Source organism: Etheostoma spectabile, chromosome 18, assembly GCF_008692095.1.
Source record: "Etheostoma spectabile isolate EspeVRDwgs_2016 chromosome 18, UIUC_Espe_1.0, whole genome shotgun sequence".
In the NCBI taxonomy this organism is placed as follows: domain Eukaryota; kingdom Metazoa; phylum Chordata; class Actinopteri; order Perciformes; family Percidae; genus Etheostoma; species Etheostoma spectabile.
This window is the reverse complement of record NC_045750.1, coordinates 8,211,816-8,229,575: the sequence shown is the minus strand read 5'-3', so window position 1 is coordinate 8,229,575 and position 17,760 is coordinate 8,211,816. Positions and strand designations below refer to the sequence as shown.

The 17,760-nt window shown below is 43.1% G+C and overlaps 1 protein-coding gene across 2 annotated transcripts in view; it reads right to left on the bottom strand.

Moving 5' to 3' along the window:
• The window catches only part of fut8b (fucosyltransferase 8b (alpha (1,6) fucosyltransferase)), an 84,233-nt gene that overhangs the window by 41,953 nt on the left and 24,520 nt on the right, over positions 1 to 17,760 (bottom strand). The gene's annotated exons all lie outside the window — the stretch shown is intronic.

Genomic DNA, 17,760 nt, shown 5'->3' with positions numbered 1-17,760 from the left:
AGGTCATCCATCAGCGGCTCTGGTCTCCAAGCAATAAGCACCGCGATGAGGGATACTGTTGAATTATGCATGGGGCTCGGCTGACGACGGCTTCTATTACACCAACACAACCACTCCAGCTCTGGGACAACTGGATGGGACTGCATTTGTACCAGATATGTCATTTCTCGTCCATGTTGGTGCAGCAGGGTGTTTTGGTATGTGTTGTTAGGGGCAACCCTAAAACCACCTATACTTGATAGGCGGCAAATCCACGTTGCGCTGGCTGTTCCATTGAATTTCTATGGGGAGGGCGGTGCCGCCCAACTATGCACTGTGCTACCCCTAGCGTTGCGCGCCACTCGGATTTGCTGCTTTGCGCTCAAAGTTCAAATTATTTCAACTTGGATGTAATTGCCACTGACCTTTCGAAATCGCAACCAATGAGATAACAGCTGTCGTAACCTAGCAACAGGAAATAGCTTCCTTGCCACCCTTGATAACGAATACCTGTGCTGCGCTTGGATCTCTGCACTTTGCTCTGTGCCCTGCCTAGCAGCGCGCAGAGAGCAAATCACCTATGTGCAGGCGGCTTAAGAGGAATATGCAAGATGTATTACATGTTATGGCATGTAGCATAGTGGCAGAGATGGGATCTGTCTGGAAAACAGACAGGTAGGAGAAGATCAGGAATAAATGCAATGTATCATTGAAAGGATACCAAAGGTAAAAAATTATTGGACAGGAGTTGCATTTTCATGCTGATACTGTCAAAAGTGTTTGAAATATATTTTCAAGCCCAGTATATGACCAGTTTGATTTGAGATGTCTGCATCTCATTGTCAGCTTATGAGCACAATAGAGGGGGCAGCTTGCAGGTGTTTGGACTACAGAAATGCAGCAAAGGAAATATCAACTCTGTCGACTCTGGCAGCAATTTCTAACTGTTATTTATCCAGGGATGGTTTGCTGAGCAAGCTGTTCTTGCGAAACAGCCTTCTTTATAGCCATAAAGCTACACTTATTTTCACCTGATAGCTGCCTAGTGCGGCCACAGTTTCGTACAAATAGCCACTGAGCAGCCTTTCCAGCTATTTTCTCAGCTGGTCTGGAGGTTCAATTTGGCAACCTTTCAGCCTCTACCCCAGTTCCCAAGTAATGGATGCAGGGAACACAGGGGTTGACAAGTTTCAAATACAAGTACCAGAACCAAAGACACTACATAGTAGCTCTAACAAAGACAAAAAAAAATTGAATCAGCGGATGGCACTTAAAACAGATCCAAATGTATTTAGTCCAAAAAGCTGCAGCAACATGGAAGAACAACACAAATTATTCAAGGAGGTTGATAACCTTGAATGTTTTCTCCCTTATTTCCTGCCATTTGCATTCAAAAAACAATGTTAGGATTACATTTTGAGTCTTATTTTTTACTTTATCAATATGACTATCAGCAAACATCTGACTCATTCAGTAGCAGAGTGCTCCCACTCCCGGCGGCTGTACCCTCTTCTTGGTTAGCTTCAAGCTTAGATGACCGTGGGTGTGCGGTAGTCACCCGGCTCTCTTGCGCACACTCACACACACCTACACACAGAAAAAAAAGCTGATTGTGGAGTCAATACCTTTAAATGTTACAGTTTTTAGGCAAAACAATTACGATTAATTGTAATTAAATAGAAAGATATAGTGGTTCTCCACCAGAATGATATTTCTAGTAGAGAGACGTCTTTAAAACAGCATTTCGACCATAGTGTAGGTAGATAGCATCTACAAAAGCAGAACTCAAGAAAAATGAAATAATAAGTGGAAATAAATGTACAATTCTTTTTTGGTATCCAATCGAACACTTGTGGTGGTCTCATGACCTAAGTACAAGTATTTTTTTTTTTTTTAAATCATTTTCAAAATTCTGGCTATACAGCCCTGCATACACCAGCGTTTTCAAAGAAAAAGAAAAGAGGAGTATATGTATTTGTACAAAATATGTGTATATGAAACTTAGACTTTGGGAAAATAACATGTAGGATTTAAGATGTGTGATTTTCAACATGTAATAGCTTATGAGCACATTGGAGCTTGTGCAGGTCATACATACAGTACATACATACACACAGCCTATCTTGATTTTGTAGAAGCACCCGATAGGTCGAAATCTATATTTACAACCATTGATATTTTAGTTGAAATTGTGCTCACATAATGCATCGTAATTTCTATCTAATCAAATTATCATAACTCACATATAGTTTTATCACAGCATTGATGTACTGGTTGCACTTGACTTAATGGGACTTAACTTGGAGGCCACAGTGTTCATACACACATTTCCATCCCTGAGCACCGACTATCTGAGCGAGGCCTCCACTTGAAAGTACCGAAGGCAGCCCACCTCCTCGTAACTTTGAGATTAAGTCTCGCAGAAGTGGCTAAAGGTCTCAGAGAACTTCTAGCCACGCAAGCGCTGAGCCCGCTACAGCTTGGCATTCAGTATCAGAGTTAAGCACACAGCCTCTCCTTCAAGGTTATCTCTGTGGAGAATTCGCTGACAGCAGAATCCACATGCACACGCATTCACACACGCACATGCACTCACGCGGCGACACAAAGATAAGTACACACACATTCACTCACACTCACACTCACACTCACACTCACCTCATTGGTGATGGTGGTGTTTGGGGGGGCGGGGGGCATGTTTGGGCTGCTGGTTATGCAAACAAGTTTTTAATTAGGATGGAGGGAAATATGATTTGCAGTTTAAAAAAAAAAACGATCCAAAAAAAAAAAAAGCACCAATCATTCCTTTGTTTATTACTTTTTATGTCCAAATAAAACGAGGACCTGGGCGGAGGCCCCAACTGCCAAGCCAATCTGTCTCCTGACGAGTGAAGGTGGATCTCGGGGCTCAGACATGGTCAAGGACAGCATTGTAAATTCACCGTGTCAGTGAGGGTGATGAACTGCCTCTGCAACGGTGTGTGTGTGTGTCTGTGTGTTTGAGGGAGAAGGGAAAAGAGCCAAAGTCGATGCCACTCAAGCAGCTGCATTTATCATGCCTGGAGCAGAAAGGGCATTAAAAGGTGCAAGTGTTTATTTGGGAGGGTTGCAGAGAAATTGTGGGGCTAAACATCATTACATATTGATCATTTACTTTAGGCACAGCAGAGTTGAAGATTTGCAAGAAACAGAAAGGGGGAAACTCAAGGTCTGAGTTATCCATCTACCTTGAGCTACATTGCTTCTTGGACGGACACACACACACCACACACACACACACACACACACACACACACACACACACACACACACACACACACACACACACACCCACCACACACACACACAGTCACAGTCTATTCCAGTTTCTGTTATTCGTAATGAGTCCCGATGACAGCTGACCTTTCACGGCCTAGGGTGCCAGGGATGAGCAAGAGAGGTGGGGGCAGTGAGGGATGGTGGATGAGCCTGTGATGACCCCATACAGAGGGTGCCAACCTTCATTCAGTTACTTTAAAGTGGCCTAATGAGTGACTGAATACACAAGAGAAAATAGAGAGCGAAAAGAAAAGATATGAGAAAATCAGTGGTCAAGAGAGGGAGAGAGAGGAGGAGGAATAAAGAGGACAGCCAGAGAGAACAGCTACTGTTCACTGCTTCTACACTGTGCTAAATTGTATGATTTTATCATCTGAATATGCAGTGAAGCATTATGAGATACGCTTGGATCCACTGAATATGGATTTTGCTCGGATTACAATCAGACCTTTGAAACAAGACTTAAAAGTGGTCAGGCTCACATTGTGATTACAATTCTATGTAATCTGGCTACAATCCACCATGAGAGCAACATAAAAAGATGTGGAGGTGTTCTAAACGTAAAAAAAACATTTTAGTTTTTACAACCATAGGCGATTTGCGCCGGGCAGATGCGCAGCTATGTTTAACTATGTAAAACGCTTTGTGATCAGATTTCTTTTTTTTTTTTTTTTTTTAAATCACACTGAAATGCCCTGAGGTGTAACCACAGTCCAAGTGACAGGGCTGGCATGAAAGTAAAGGGAGAAAATAGGAAATGGCAACGCAATGAGAACAGTCAGAGAAGGAATGTGTCTTAGTGGACACAGCCAAAGAAGAAGACAGTATGAAAAATTGTCCTGATCTCCTATCGCAATCTCCCAATAAAAGCCAAGATGGACTACAGCAGGGGGATTGGCGGTCTCTTGTGCTATACGTTACATTTCCAACACAATAGGCAGTGCACCCCAACCCTGAACACTCCCTACCTCACTTATCTTCTGCAACAGAATTTACGGCCAGCGGTTAACTCCAATTATACCCTGGCTCGGGGCAAGTGCCCTCTCAGAGGCCGAGCCTTGAATGACAAAGCAATGCCACGGGAAAAGAAGAAATGGAAAGGAGAGCTGTGGCAGAACAGATCCAGACAGCAGCAGAGGAGGAAGACAAAAAACAAGGAGGAGCAAAAAGTAAACAGCACAAGAATGCCCAGACAGCAAGAAAACCAAGGAAGAAAATCATTGACAGAGAAAGACAGGGTGAAAATAAAAATAAAACAGGAGTGCGGTAGGAAAAGTGGGAGCCAGAGAGGTGGTAATCGGAAGAAATATGGCGGCTGTAGACACAGAGACAGAGGGGGAGCCGAAGAGAGTTCCCAGAGGCTCCCGAGTCCTGACACATACAGAGGAGTTCTATAAACAGCAGTAACACACAGCTCCCACCGATTCATTGCTGTCTGTTACATTACCTCTCTTCTCTTGTCTTCAACCCTTAGCACCTTTGCTCCGCGACCTTAAATCCCCACACATCAAAAACACGTCAGTAGTGAGACAGGTGACATGTCTAGTCATCCTCTGCTCTGCCTTGAAATCTTCCCTTTTCCAAGACAAGAAAGGCAAAAAACCTGGAACATGCAGGAGGCCGTTGATTATAACATTTGTTGAAACAAATGCCTTCCTTTTCAAATAACACACCATTCCCTATGTTTTCACGTCACCGCTCTAAATGAATTCTTGCGTAAGATGTTAAAAAAAAAGTTTAAAATGACTCTTTGTCTTTTAATTAATGCATTTTAAGACAGCTGTGCAAATACGGAAAATGGCCTGGTGGTTCAGTGACAGTCAGGATGTCATCTCCAAGCAAGAAGTCCCTGACTCTCCGCTCACTGGTCTTTTATGCATCGACTTCACCCTCCATGTTTGCTCTTCCCTTTGAGTTTCCTGCAGGTGCTCACACACTCCGAAGACGTGCATGGAAGATGAAATGAAAACTCAAAATTGCCCACAGCTGCATGCATTAGTCCGTCTGTATTGGCCCTGTGATGGACTGCCGACTGGCATGAATAAATGTTGAAGCAGACTAAGAAATTAATAATTGACAAGTTGAGATGGGTGTTTTGTGCCACGCTCCTGCCCGACTGCTGTCCTCCTCTCAGCTCTGCTCCACTCCCATATTGCTTTATTCTGGTCGCTGGCTATCTCTTAACTCCATTTCCTCTTCCTCATCTTTGCAGATTTTTGTCAAAGCTTGACATTAAAACCCAAACCGACTGGGATTTGCCCAGAACAGCCTTGGGTAAGTTTGCACTGAATTTACCATTAAATTGCTTTGCTTTGGATCAGGATTGTTTAAAAATGTTAAAATACTCTTACTGTAATTTAATGATGAGAAATTACTTTGCAACGTTGGGATTAAGGGGGTTTGGATGTGACCGAGTTTGGTTGTAGATTAGACAGAAATTAAATGAAAGCTTGGGCACAGCTCTTATTATTGCACCTTCACACCTATGCTCACCACTAGGGCTGCACGATTATTGCCAAAATGATAATCACGATTATTTTGATGAATATTGGGGGGTGCGGAGAGTAAGAGGAGAGGCCCGAACACAGGCACAGGCGCTTTACCATAGAAATGGGTCATGTAACGCATAATTAAACCATATTGATATAAACAACATTGCTTTGTTTGTGGAGAAGCAGCAAGGACATTAGGTGCACCGGTGCAACCTAGAGGAAAAATGTTAGTCGCACCCTAGAGCCCTGTGAGCTAACAGACACTAACTAGCACTGGTCACTGCTGTTGTCTGAAAAACAACACAGACGGCAGACAATGTTGCGTTTACTGGTAAACTGGTAAACCTTGTGACTGACGCATGACCGAATGCTATCTGTTGTGGAATTTCCCTCCCATTTCTCTGTCCTCTGTGACTGTCTCCATCTAGAAACTAAGCTGTCGGTGCAGGGAACAACTGACTGGCTCATGGTCAGACAGTGGTTTACGGAGTGGTAGAATGGCTTTGCAAAAAAAAAAAAAAACTCGGAGCGTTCTATGAACGGAATGACACATTTAAAATATCGCTCGATTACGCAAATTTGATTGTGGGAAGCCAAAATCGTTGTTTTTTACCTTGCTTTTATGATCTTACCCGTAGCACTTTGAGATTTGTTTAAATGTAAAGTGCATTACAAATAAAATGTATTATTATTAAATCGTGATCATGATTAAAATTTGATTAATTTTGCAGCCCTACTCACTACCCCTCTCCTTCTTCCATTTTTCTTTAAAGAGCCTCACATCTTCCCTGTCCCTCCGCCACAGCAGCCTGCGTGCGTCACAACACGAGCTATATTGACGGAACTCCTCGTCCCTGTCAGGTTGTGTTTTCTGCTTGGGGTCCGTGCCTGACTTCTCCTCCGTCTCTTCCACTCCGGCTCTACGTCTGGCACTGGGTGTCTGCTCAGGCCTTCAGCTTCAGCTTGGATGCTCCTTCGACTCGATGTGACCTGTTTGTATGTCTTTTGTAGTTAATGTATAGATTGTGTAACACTTCCATGTGTAAACCCTCATGTCATTTTTCTCTGAGATATAGCACTGTAGCGATGGTTGGCGTGATTTCCTTTGACCGGTTCAAGAAGATTTTATTTTGGTGTTGTGGGAAAACAATCCTGTGATGAGGCTGAAGGGTTTCTGCTTTAAGAGACACTAATCACATCCACTACGTTCAGCCTTGACTCGGATATACCATTGTTTGTTAGTGAGTGTAAGGAAAATGACAATTACAGGCTACGGTGCAAACATTCCCTCTGTGGCTTTTTATAACCAGAGGCTTTTTTAGTGTAGTCATTCGGGCTTGGCCCTAAATGGTTCAACTCTGCATTCCTCCAGAGGACAATAAAAAAGACACAAGACTCATTGAAAAACAAAATCTTGCCTCACCTCTAGGGGATGAAGTCTCCTAAATGCGATTAAAGAAAAATACTGGCACACTGTCTTTCCTGACCCCTATTAAGGGATCCAGAGAAAAAAAGCCATCTCTCCACACACCCTGACACCAAGCAGGACCTGTTGCTCAAATCACATGAACTAACAGCAGATGAAAAAACTCACTACACAGCGTGCCAGGCAGTGCTAACGCTGAGCTGATGCAATCACACCTACAAAAACAATCCCTCCTTTTCTATTCCATCTCTTGCACAGGAAAATAGAGAAATAAAAATCACGCGTTGACACAAAAGAGAGCATTTCTTTCCAACCCTTCCTTCTATCCAGTGCAGACACAGCTAAAGCCTTATTAATACTTGGTAAAGCCAGAGCAGGAGTTTACACAACATGACTTTGTAACACGCTGTAAGTGAAGGAAGAGACTAAACACTTCAACTGCTGGCTGAACATTGTGATCCAACTGGGAGCAGCTGCATCCTTGTTTCATTAATGCACCAACAACACACTGCCCCCATTCCGGTTCTAAGGATCCATCGAGAGACATTTCATTGGGCGGTGTTGCTCTCCTTCACCGAGCTCTCGGACGCTCAGCCAAGTAGCGCATCACATCAATGTTCCATATATGCCATCTTTTGCGTGCGTCTTGTCAGTCGTCTTTAACATCGGTTCTGTCTAGACAGCACAGGGGACCCATCAATCTTTCTCTGGAGAGGGTACCAGTTTTTTTGCTTACTCAGTTCCCTTGTGCAGTGATTGGGCTTTCACCCACGCACTTGCTTGCAGCTCCTATTCTCTAAGTGTGTAACCAGCCACTGTGCACAGCTGTCATGTGTCTGGTTGAAAGTGGTGTGATTGACATTCACTGTTCAAGATTGAATATACATTTCTCCCTCCAGGACTGACGCATGCCAAATGAAGGACATTCCCCTGATTGATGGCATCTATTTATAACAGAGCACTCTCTTTTCACTCTTGTACAGACTCTCTTTCTCAATTTCTCTCAGCCTGCCATGCTGACCTTTGACAGGCCTAGAACAAGAATCCAACACTGCGTAAACTGAGGGAGCTGAACTTGAATGCCGAATCCATAGTTAATGGAAATCTCTTACAGTTCACCCAACTTTCTATTAAGGGGTGAAAAAATGCAACCCTTTGCTGCAAAAATTATGCATTGAGGAGGAGGAGGAGGGTGGTAGTCCTGAGCATCAAGGTTAGATCACAAACATAATCAATAATGCACTGCCTATTGTGTTTCTGCACTGCAGTCTGCTCAGCTCAGTTGCATTCAAGTGAAGCCACAGTGCCGGACCAGCCTGTGCTAAGTCAACAGTCCAGACGAATAATAGTCTTCTCGAATTCAACGGCGGCAGAAAAATGCAAGGAAGGGGAAGAAGAGATGGTGGCCTGAGCAGATGAGAGCGAACGTGGGCGGACTTGGCAGGAGAATGAGGCTCAGAGGGAGTGCCTGGTTGCCACTGCTGCAGATGTTGTTTGTGAATCATCACACAACGTTGCACTTGATCCGCAATTCACCAAAAGGGATGGAGACTATTGCCCTGGGCTGAGGCAGTAGATAGCACCTTTTGATAATAATAAAGATAAAAGCACTACCATCTTCCCTGATACACTCACACTGTGATAAATACTTCATTTGATACATTCAATTTGATATAAACCGCTAATACAAGTCTTGCTTGTGCCCGTCTTTGTACTTCTTTCCCAGCTCTCTTGCCCTGGTTCACAACTACATGCCTGCTACAGCCTATCGATACCAGTCAAGCTAAGAAACTAAATGCTTCCTCAACAGCTAATCCACCCCGCAACGAGCACTGATGGTTTCATCTTAGAATCTGCAAACTAAAACCTTTGCAGGCAAAAAAGCAGTTGACTGCATTTTTGTCTTTGGAATTTTGTCCTTGACACTGATCATTGTTTGTGTGGATATGGATGTTGTATGGATAGTTTTAAACATTTTAATGCCCATATTTATTAACCAAGCGGCATACAAAAGAGTTATTCCCATTGCTTTTCCTGGTGACCATTTAATGGGCATGGTGACAAACAGGCCATTCTGTGTTATTGCTGCTATATTGCCTTGTAATGCAGATGGCTCATATGTCTCCAGTTAAATTATTGATCTGCTCATGTGTAACGCAAACACAATAAACCAATGTGATAATACCGCTCTATCACAGCACACAGGATATGAGTGTGTATAGATCTCTAATCATAGATAAACATAGACCATCTGGAAACTTTTAAACACATGAGATCATAGAAACAAGACAACTGTGAAATGCACTTGCAAATTTCTTTTATGTACTAAAACACCACAGGCAGAGCTTGCTTTTATTTCATTTTGTATCTTGAGATAAAAGCCAGTCTTATTTGATTGTGGTGGAAGATCCTCGGCTGAGACGTTGCCTATTACAAAGTTCTCCAATTCAAACAGCCGCTTGGCTTAGAAATTCTAATCACATCCCTGTGAATACATGATCCTGGAAAACCTACGAGGCACATTTTGTACAAAGTACGCATTGATCTTAGCGCTGCTCAGCTAGCATTGATCTACTACCAGGTCTGTGAACAGCCGGGGTGGTAGCTGGGTCCCAGGTGATTGTGTGGGAGTCCGTACTGGTCTAGCTTGGTCTGTCCAGGGGTGGAAATCTTCTCTCCCCCCCCCACACTCCATTTCTGCCTCTTCAGTCTGTCGGATCTGATCCTCCCAGTGTGTCTTCTGTGGTGTCTGCTTCTGTTCCTCTTCCTGTCAGTGAGCTGAAGGCCAGCAGAGGGGAACTGGCTTCCAGCGTCTTGGCCTGGTAGGCTGGCTCCCCACAGCCTAGTCATTACTGCTGGTTAACAACCAGAGAGCAAGGGACGTCAGTGCCTGCTCTTCCCCTTAACTAACAAAGAGAAAGACCTCATGGGTAACTGTGGTAGCAGCAGCAGCAGCAGCACAGAGGCACAGGCTCCTGCTGGACCCATATTGGTGCTTTCTCATTATATGCTGTCTTCTTGGAAAGAAGACGCTGGGCTATAGTTCCTTTCAACTAGACAGTGTGGGACTACAGGGGTAGAGAGAAAGGAACAGTATGTGCACAACCTTTCCCATGTCACCACCTTAATTATCTTCATGTTGGGATGCTTGTGTGTGTGTGCATGCATGTATTCTGTGTTGCACTCATGTTTAATGTCGTCTTATATCTTTGTTGTTGGTGTTGGGGGGGGGGGGGGGTAATGAGTTAGCCTTGATTTGATTCCAGTGGCTCCATTAGAGCCAGGGGCGACACAGGGTGAGACAGGACTCATAGAGCCCATGCGCACTCAAGCATACAGGGCCCCGGCCAAAACACAGGCGCAAATGCTCACAAAAATAAACATCTCCCCGAACACAGACACACACTGAGGAACATTCTGCTTTCCTAAAGGCCCACAAGCGTGTAGTGTTTCCCAATAGTTGGCAGTCAGTTTCAGTGATGGGGGACAGAGGGAGGCAAGGGATGTGTTTATTGATGACTTGTAAAATACTCTTAATTGTCAGCCCACCACTTGTTTGACAGTTGTTTTCATCAATTTTCCTTAGTGTGTCCATATTGAAGTGGGCTGTAATTTGGCAGCATTTTTTGTTGATATTTCATTTAGTCAGCTCAATATCTCATCTTTGCTCAGGCACAAAAGTCTCTCACTCTATTATAAGCTTATGACAAAAGCGTTACCTAACTTGCTCATGCAAATTTACTGGACTACTATACTCCCAATTGATCATCGCAAGTTTTTTGAAACAAATATACCATCAATTATTTCCACAGCATCTTGTACAGGCTGTGGTTCAAACATCACTGTATTGAATGCATGGCCTAATGACAGCTCTTTCCATACAGGAGGTGGACAAAAACTATATGTTTGGTACATTTTAAATCAAGACCAATAATGTAAAAATGTAACAGCCCTGCTATATGTGCTTCTTTTGAACGTTGTAATATTTTTTGTTGACAGTGTGTCAGAGATGTGTTGACACAACTCTGTAGTCATTTTTGAGGCTGTAGTTTGTGGTGGTACTGGATTGGATTCCATGATGTTGTCAGTGTTTTAGTGAAAACATGGATTTTGCCTGTTTGCTCAAAACAAATCTTTGTTGGGATTTGTGAGGAAAAAAAAGATGATTGAAAACTTACAAACATACAAAATGTACTATTACACATTAGCAAGTTAAAACTCTTTTGAAGCACAATATGACTCAAAAAATGACTGAACCATATCCAACACTTCTACCTACACTAAACAAAAAAAAAACCTAGCTACTTGGAAGCATTTAACTTCATATTGTGTTTATTATAACTTTTCAAAATTCAGTTTACTATGTGGATTAATGTCAGCTGGTGTTAGCCTCCTGTTTACCTCAGTAGCTCATACACCTGTGATACGCAGCAGACACCAGTTACCTAGTCACAATCCAGGCATGCCCCACATATGTACTCAGGTCACGCAGCTGATCTTTGGCAGGTTGCACACAGCGGCCTGCGCAGAGCCGCCCCAAGTCCAGAGCTCTGACCCCTGGTAATGGGTCTCTGAGGGGAGGTGAGGGTGGGGGGGAGCCAAGACTATCCTGCTCTGTACAGATGTAAACTGGCTGGACCCTCCCCTGGGACTGACCTGATGCAAGCTCCCATCACCTTCCCTCCCATCTCTACCCTCCACCGCAATTAAGCAGAAGTGACGCTGTTGCCTAGGTTACTTGGTGATGAGAGGGGGCGGGGGTTAGGTAGTACAGATGAGGTGCTTTTGTTATCGGCCTACATGGTTGATGTGAGACAAAATGATGGGATTGTGTCCTGGTGTTATAGGTAGTGATGGGTTGATGGAGGTATAGGAATTTTGAAGTCATGGAGGCATACAGGAAAAGCAAATATGTATGTTTCTGAGAAATTGAAAATATATCAGGCGCGCGGTGTGTGTGTGTGTGTGTGTGTGTGTGTGTGTGTGTGTGGTGTGTGTGTGTGTGTGTGTGTGTGTGTAAGCAGAACAGAGGTTGGTGAAGCTTAGCCGACTCTGTGGAATGTAAACTAGCCACTGCAGCACTCCTGCCTGGCCTCAGTCAGACGCTGCCCCACTGGGAATCCGGTGTTCGATGCCCCCCCCCCCATCACATAGATCATCCAGCACACAGGGCCGCCATCCCTGTTAAAACTGCCTGCCTAGCACCCACCCTGCGTTCCAGTTGCCACGGTGATTCGCTTGCCTTGTCTCCATTTTCAAGCATGTGTAGATAAGTAGAGTTTGAACAAAAGCGAGCAGTCACTTACCATGCATCATCATTTCACAGCTATTTGAAACCTGTGCCTTGCACAGCCACAACTATCTCCCTAGATGATTGCCCAAGGGGAGGTTCAATGCTTTAATCTAATCTGATGACAAATGATTCGATTAGCTTGGCCACTGATTAACCTTTTCCTCTGTGTTTTGTGCACCTATAGCTAAGCAAGTCTCATTTCATCTCTCCCCCCCCCGGTCCGCCCTATCTCACTAGATGCGGCTCTACAAATGTCAGCGTTGGCTGCATGTGTCACTGACTTGATGCATTGTGTAGTGCTGTGTGTACAACGGTGGCTCCGCTGCACCCATGGCTCACCAGCCGTCTGCCGCCCACTGAGGGACACATGATGATGACGGCTGAGTCACCCATTAGCCCAAATTAGAGCCATCCTTCCACCATTCAAGACAGGGCCGCTGGCAATGCCACGCAGTCAAAGCCATTACTGAAAAACACGGGCTAAACTGATTTTGCTCTGCAAATACCATTAGCTGGTGCCCCAAGATTATAAATATCCAAACTCCCAATCTGACGAAGAAAATGGACTCGGATGGGAAACCGTGTTAAGAAAATCCTGCATCAATGTCATGGACTTCTTCACTGGTTGCCAAAGGGGAAATAGAGGCTACAACAAGCAAAAGATGAAGGAACAAAGAAAAACAGCGATGGTGAGAGAGAGTTTACATGGACAGCAATAGTTCCTGCTGGGGGAGTTTTGTGAGGAATCAATTTTAAAGACACGCAAAGAGAAGATACAAAATTTCAGCTTTGTGTCTAGCAAGACCCCCTACATTTAAGCAATCAAAACCGTTACATGCACTTTAAAACGCAGCGTTATCACTGTAACAAATCTAAGAAAAAATTATTTCTAAAGTTTAGGGCTCCAAATAAGTGTTCTCTAAAATGGCTGCAATAATGGTGGGCCACACTGTTCAAATGGCCTTGGTTTGGTGAACAACTGTCCTGCATGTGGGCCAATTTGTCAAAACAACATAGCCACTTCAGGCCTGGGGAAATTGCCATTTTGTCCATACAGCTTATTTTGATTCACTCATGTTTCCGTTTTGCCGCAAACGCAACACAACCCTGCAAGGCTCTTTCAGCACTTCTTTCACTTGAGGGTTCCTATCAAATACCAAAAATTGTTGCATAGCAACAAAATATTCAGTCTGCAGAAATCCGCTATATTATTATTTCTTTCCAAGTTTCACATTTCTGAGAGAGAAAAAAAGATATCTTTGTGATTTCAAGTTTACAAATCCCTGTGGTACACAAGCAGTGGTATGCTCTTCAAATGACATGCACAACTCTCCGTCACAACTACAGAGGGAAACAGTGGCAGCAACCACGCATTTATTTTAGGGCAGATGTGCCAATTAGAACAGTGCTAATAACCACTATAACAAACCAAAGGTACCGGTTATTAACGCCACATTACAGATGATGATGTTAAGTCAATACTAAATTAGAAAGAGCATTTGAACTTGAAGGGATTTTTATTGACCTGTGAGATGCACAAGCCAGAATGTACTGTCTGTCAAACACTGCTTGACTTAACTTCTAAATGTGTTCATTTCATAGCCAGACTCTCTGTACAAATGAAATGTACAACCAGACTCTGGTACATTAGCCTGGTCCTACCAGACTCTGGTACATTAGCCTGGTCCTACCAGACTCTGGTACATTAGCCTGGTCCTACCAGACTCTCGTAGATTTCATTAGTCCAGAGAGTCTTGACAAGCGTTAACTTCCTTGAAGGCAGATACTCTGTTGAAGTTTAAAACTATTGGATGTGCCCAGAGCAACTCTGGATCTGCCATAACAAATTGCTATTGCTAATGTTTGGTCGTGACGTACTGTATGGCATGCGCATGTGCAACAAGAGGGGAGATTGACAAGGCTTAAAGCCTTAGCTAACTCCGTCACCACTAACGGAGTGAGCTGGAGAAATCAAACTGAGGAGGGCCACAACATCATGGTCACCAACAAAACAACAAAGAATGTTCTTGCTCGGGCTTTAATTTCTGCCTACTTTGGAGCGTTGCCACAACGGACCAAATGGCTTCGCTTGCATCTTTCTCAGCCGCCATTACATAACTACAACTCTGCCTCAACGTCATCGTTCTCAGCCACTCCCTCTGTCCGCTGATTGGATCGGTTAAAATTTGGCCGGTGAAAACCCAAGACTCTACGGCAAGCCCAGACGGTGTACTGAAGGAAAATGAAAATTGAGTGGAAGTACGATGGAGGGCGGAGTCAGGCTATTCATTTTAAGCAATAGTTAAAAAACTTAACTTCTTGTGATCCTTGTGTCAAAGCTGTTGTCTTTGTTAAAATAAATAATATCTCTGTTAGGAAATTTTACATTTCGACTATTTTTACGACGTTGTCATAACTTGTGGTCTTCCCGTCCAAATGCTCGAGCAATGAACATATCTTTCCCTTAAAGACTGAGTGTGTGCCTGTGGCAGGAAGGCAGTGTGGGCTGAACTCTGGACTCCCAGTAATATGTTTATTTATTCAAGACAACAAAGGCCCTCTGTGATAAATACCATTGGGTGGGGACTCACAATGTACACAGTCAACACTGCGGTAATGTATCATTACCAGTCAGACTGTGTATCTGACCACTGCAGGATGCGTCTCATGCGATAGGCAGCAATGTGAACAATTTATTTGTGAAAGTATGTTTTTATGCAGATTGGTAACTCAAAGCTTTGGAGAGAAAAACAGTGATGATGGCTCATTTGTTGTACTCTTCTGAACAGCATGTTTCTTAGCCGCTACATTGTGCATCTGTTACTAACAGTTGCGGAGGAATAATTTACTTTAATCATGGGTACAACAGTAGTGCGGCTTCATACAAGGTAGAGACAAACTATTGTACACATAATGAAAATGAAAAAAAAGACAAGGAAACAACAAAGATTACAAATTTGAGGGTACAAGTTATACATTAAAGAAAATTAATAACTAGTTAATAGACACATTTTTAATTTGAGGTTATGAGCTGCAAATTTGAGCGCAAAAACTATCAATATTTTAGCAATACATGCTGGTCTCTGTAAAATGAAGATGGTATGTTGGCAAATTCGAATTTGCAATCATTGTTTGAGAACCCTGATGACAGAAAGAGGCCAAAACACACCAGTTTTAGCAAGAAACTTGCTGTCCGTGCTACACATTCGCAGAAGAAAGTGGTAAATCACTGACATTGTAGTGCATTGGTCTCTCTTCCTACACACCAGTTGGGATATACTTGAATCTATCCTTTCAGTAAAATAGATTGGACAACTTCTGTAAGAGGTTTTAATTATGCACAGGAGAGTTATTGTGCTTGCAGTGGATACATTTGCACATTTGTGACTATGCACTTAGGGAAGTCACAGAATAAGTGTACCAACACAGACAACTAGAGGGGACTGTTCTTTTTTTCATAATAAATGATGTTCTTCTGAGACCTTAAAGAGTATGCTTATCTGATGTAGACTCCATGCACTGCTGCTTATTAAGATGATGCCATATCAATCTCATGCATGAAAGGAAGGGTGTTACAAGTTCATGTCGGGCCTCTTAGTGCTGTTCTCATTATCAGATCATAAACCTGGGAACTATCAGCCAATCAGAGATATTGCCTCTTGCTCCTCAGTTCTAGGTGGATATCAGTTCACCAGTGAGGGTGTGAAAGAAATCCAAAATGGCCACGCAAATCTTTGGCCGTCACATAGGCCCACCTTGTGCATTTGCGCTTATGCAAATATTTATCTGAATTCACACTTGGCTTTATTTGACAAGAGCAACTCAGTCTTGAATGGCTGTGGATGCAAAATGGTAATTACTCCTAAACTACGCTGGAATAATGAACTCGTTTGCATGCTCAGCCTCCTGGAATTCATTACCCCGCTCGGCGCTGCACTCCTGATGGAGCAAAACCTGATCTGTTTTCATTCCCAAGTGCTCAAAGGGACGCACTCTTTGGGAAGCAGAGACTCAAACTACTCACATACAGTTGACACACACAGGCTCATCTAATCACACTGATAAGTCTCGTCTGTGCTTCCTGCTGTCTCATGTGACCGCACAAAAAAGCATGACCTGTGCCAATCAGAGGAAGCCGGCGCGAGATAATCTTAATTTGTACATTTCACTTAGCCCTTTGAAAGAATGGGAGTCAGTGACAGATTCAAAGCAACAAACATGAGACGGTGAAGGCTGTTAATAGTCACCAATAAGAAAACTGAAAACATTTTCTTTTTTTATTAAATGGGGGGAAGGCAGCCGTCTGACTCGTTGGGAAACTATTTTTGGTGCTGTTAAGTGCTCTCTGGGGAATTTGAGGGCTTGCTCATATTTTACGTGTAAAATAAAGTTTGAAATATTTTCCATGCATGCACCCTCGATAGAGATATGTTTAACATCATCAGTTAACAACATCTCCTTATTGCATCTCCTTATTGCCATTTCATTCCAAATGTCAAAAATAAAATACCCTCAAGACTTTGAATTTCAGTTAAACCATTAAAAATAAGTAAAATTGCATCAGGCTATAAACTTGCTTTTTTTTTTTATCAGAAGCGCCGGCTTCTGTTTCATATTAATGCCCATATTTGAGAACGATGAAGAGCTGATATGAGACAGGAGGGGGAAGTGCATTGCATCCTCTTTCTGTGTCTTTTTTTAAACAAAATGTTTTTTTGTGGTTATCTCTGTATCTACCTCCTGTTAAGGCCAACAGAGAAGCCAAAGAGACACGCTTTCACAGACTAGTTTTTAAAAGTAACGCTTAAATTTACATAATTACGACTTAAAAATAGCCACCCACAGTGGCTCTTCACTGTGATATTTATGCAGAATTTGATGCTACATACTGACAGTGGAGGAAAAAATTGAAACAAGTAGCAAACATCTCATTATATGATAAAAAAAACAAGAAAATGACTGGTGATTTAAAACGGTAAAGCAATGCAGGGATACATGAAAAACTATGAAACTGGAATTGATTCCTGAAAAAAATGTATCCAGGCTCTTATTCCCTGAATGAAGCAAACTGCTCTCATTTTCTGCATTGCAATCTGGGTTTCTCACTGTCTCCCCTGCCAGCTGGGTCAAGGACAGATCAGGGGCGACGTGCCTCCAGTCAGCATTTGTCCCTTTTATCTAAGGAAAATGCTCGCAGGCTCTCTGCCTGTTTGTCCTGCGTTTGAGTCAATCACACCACCAAACAGGCTTAC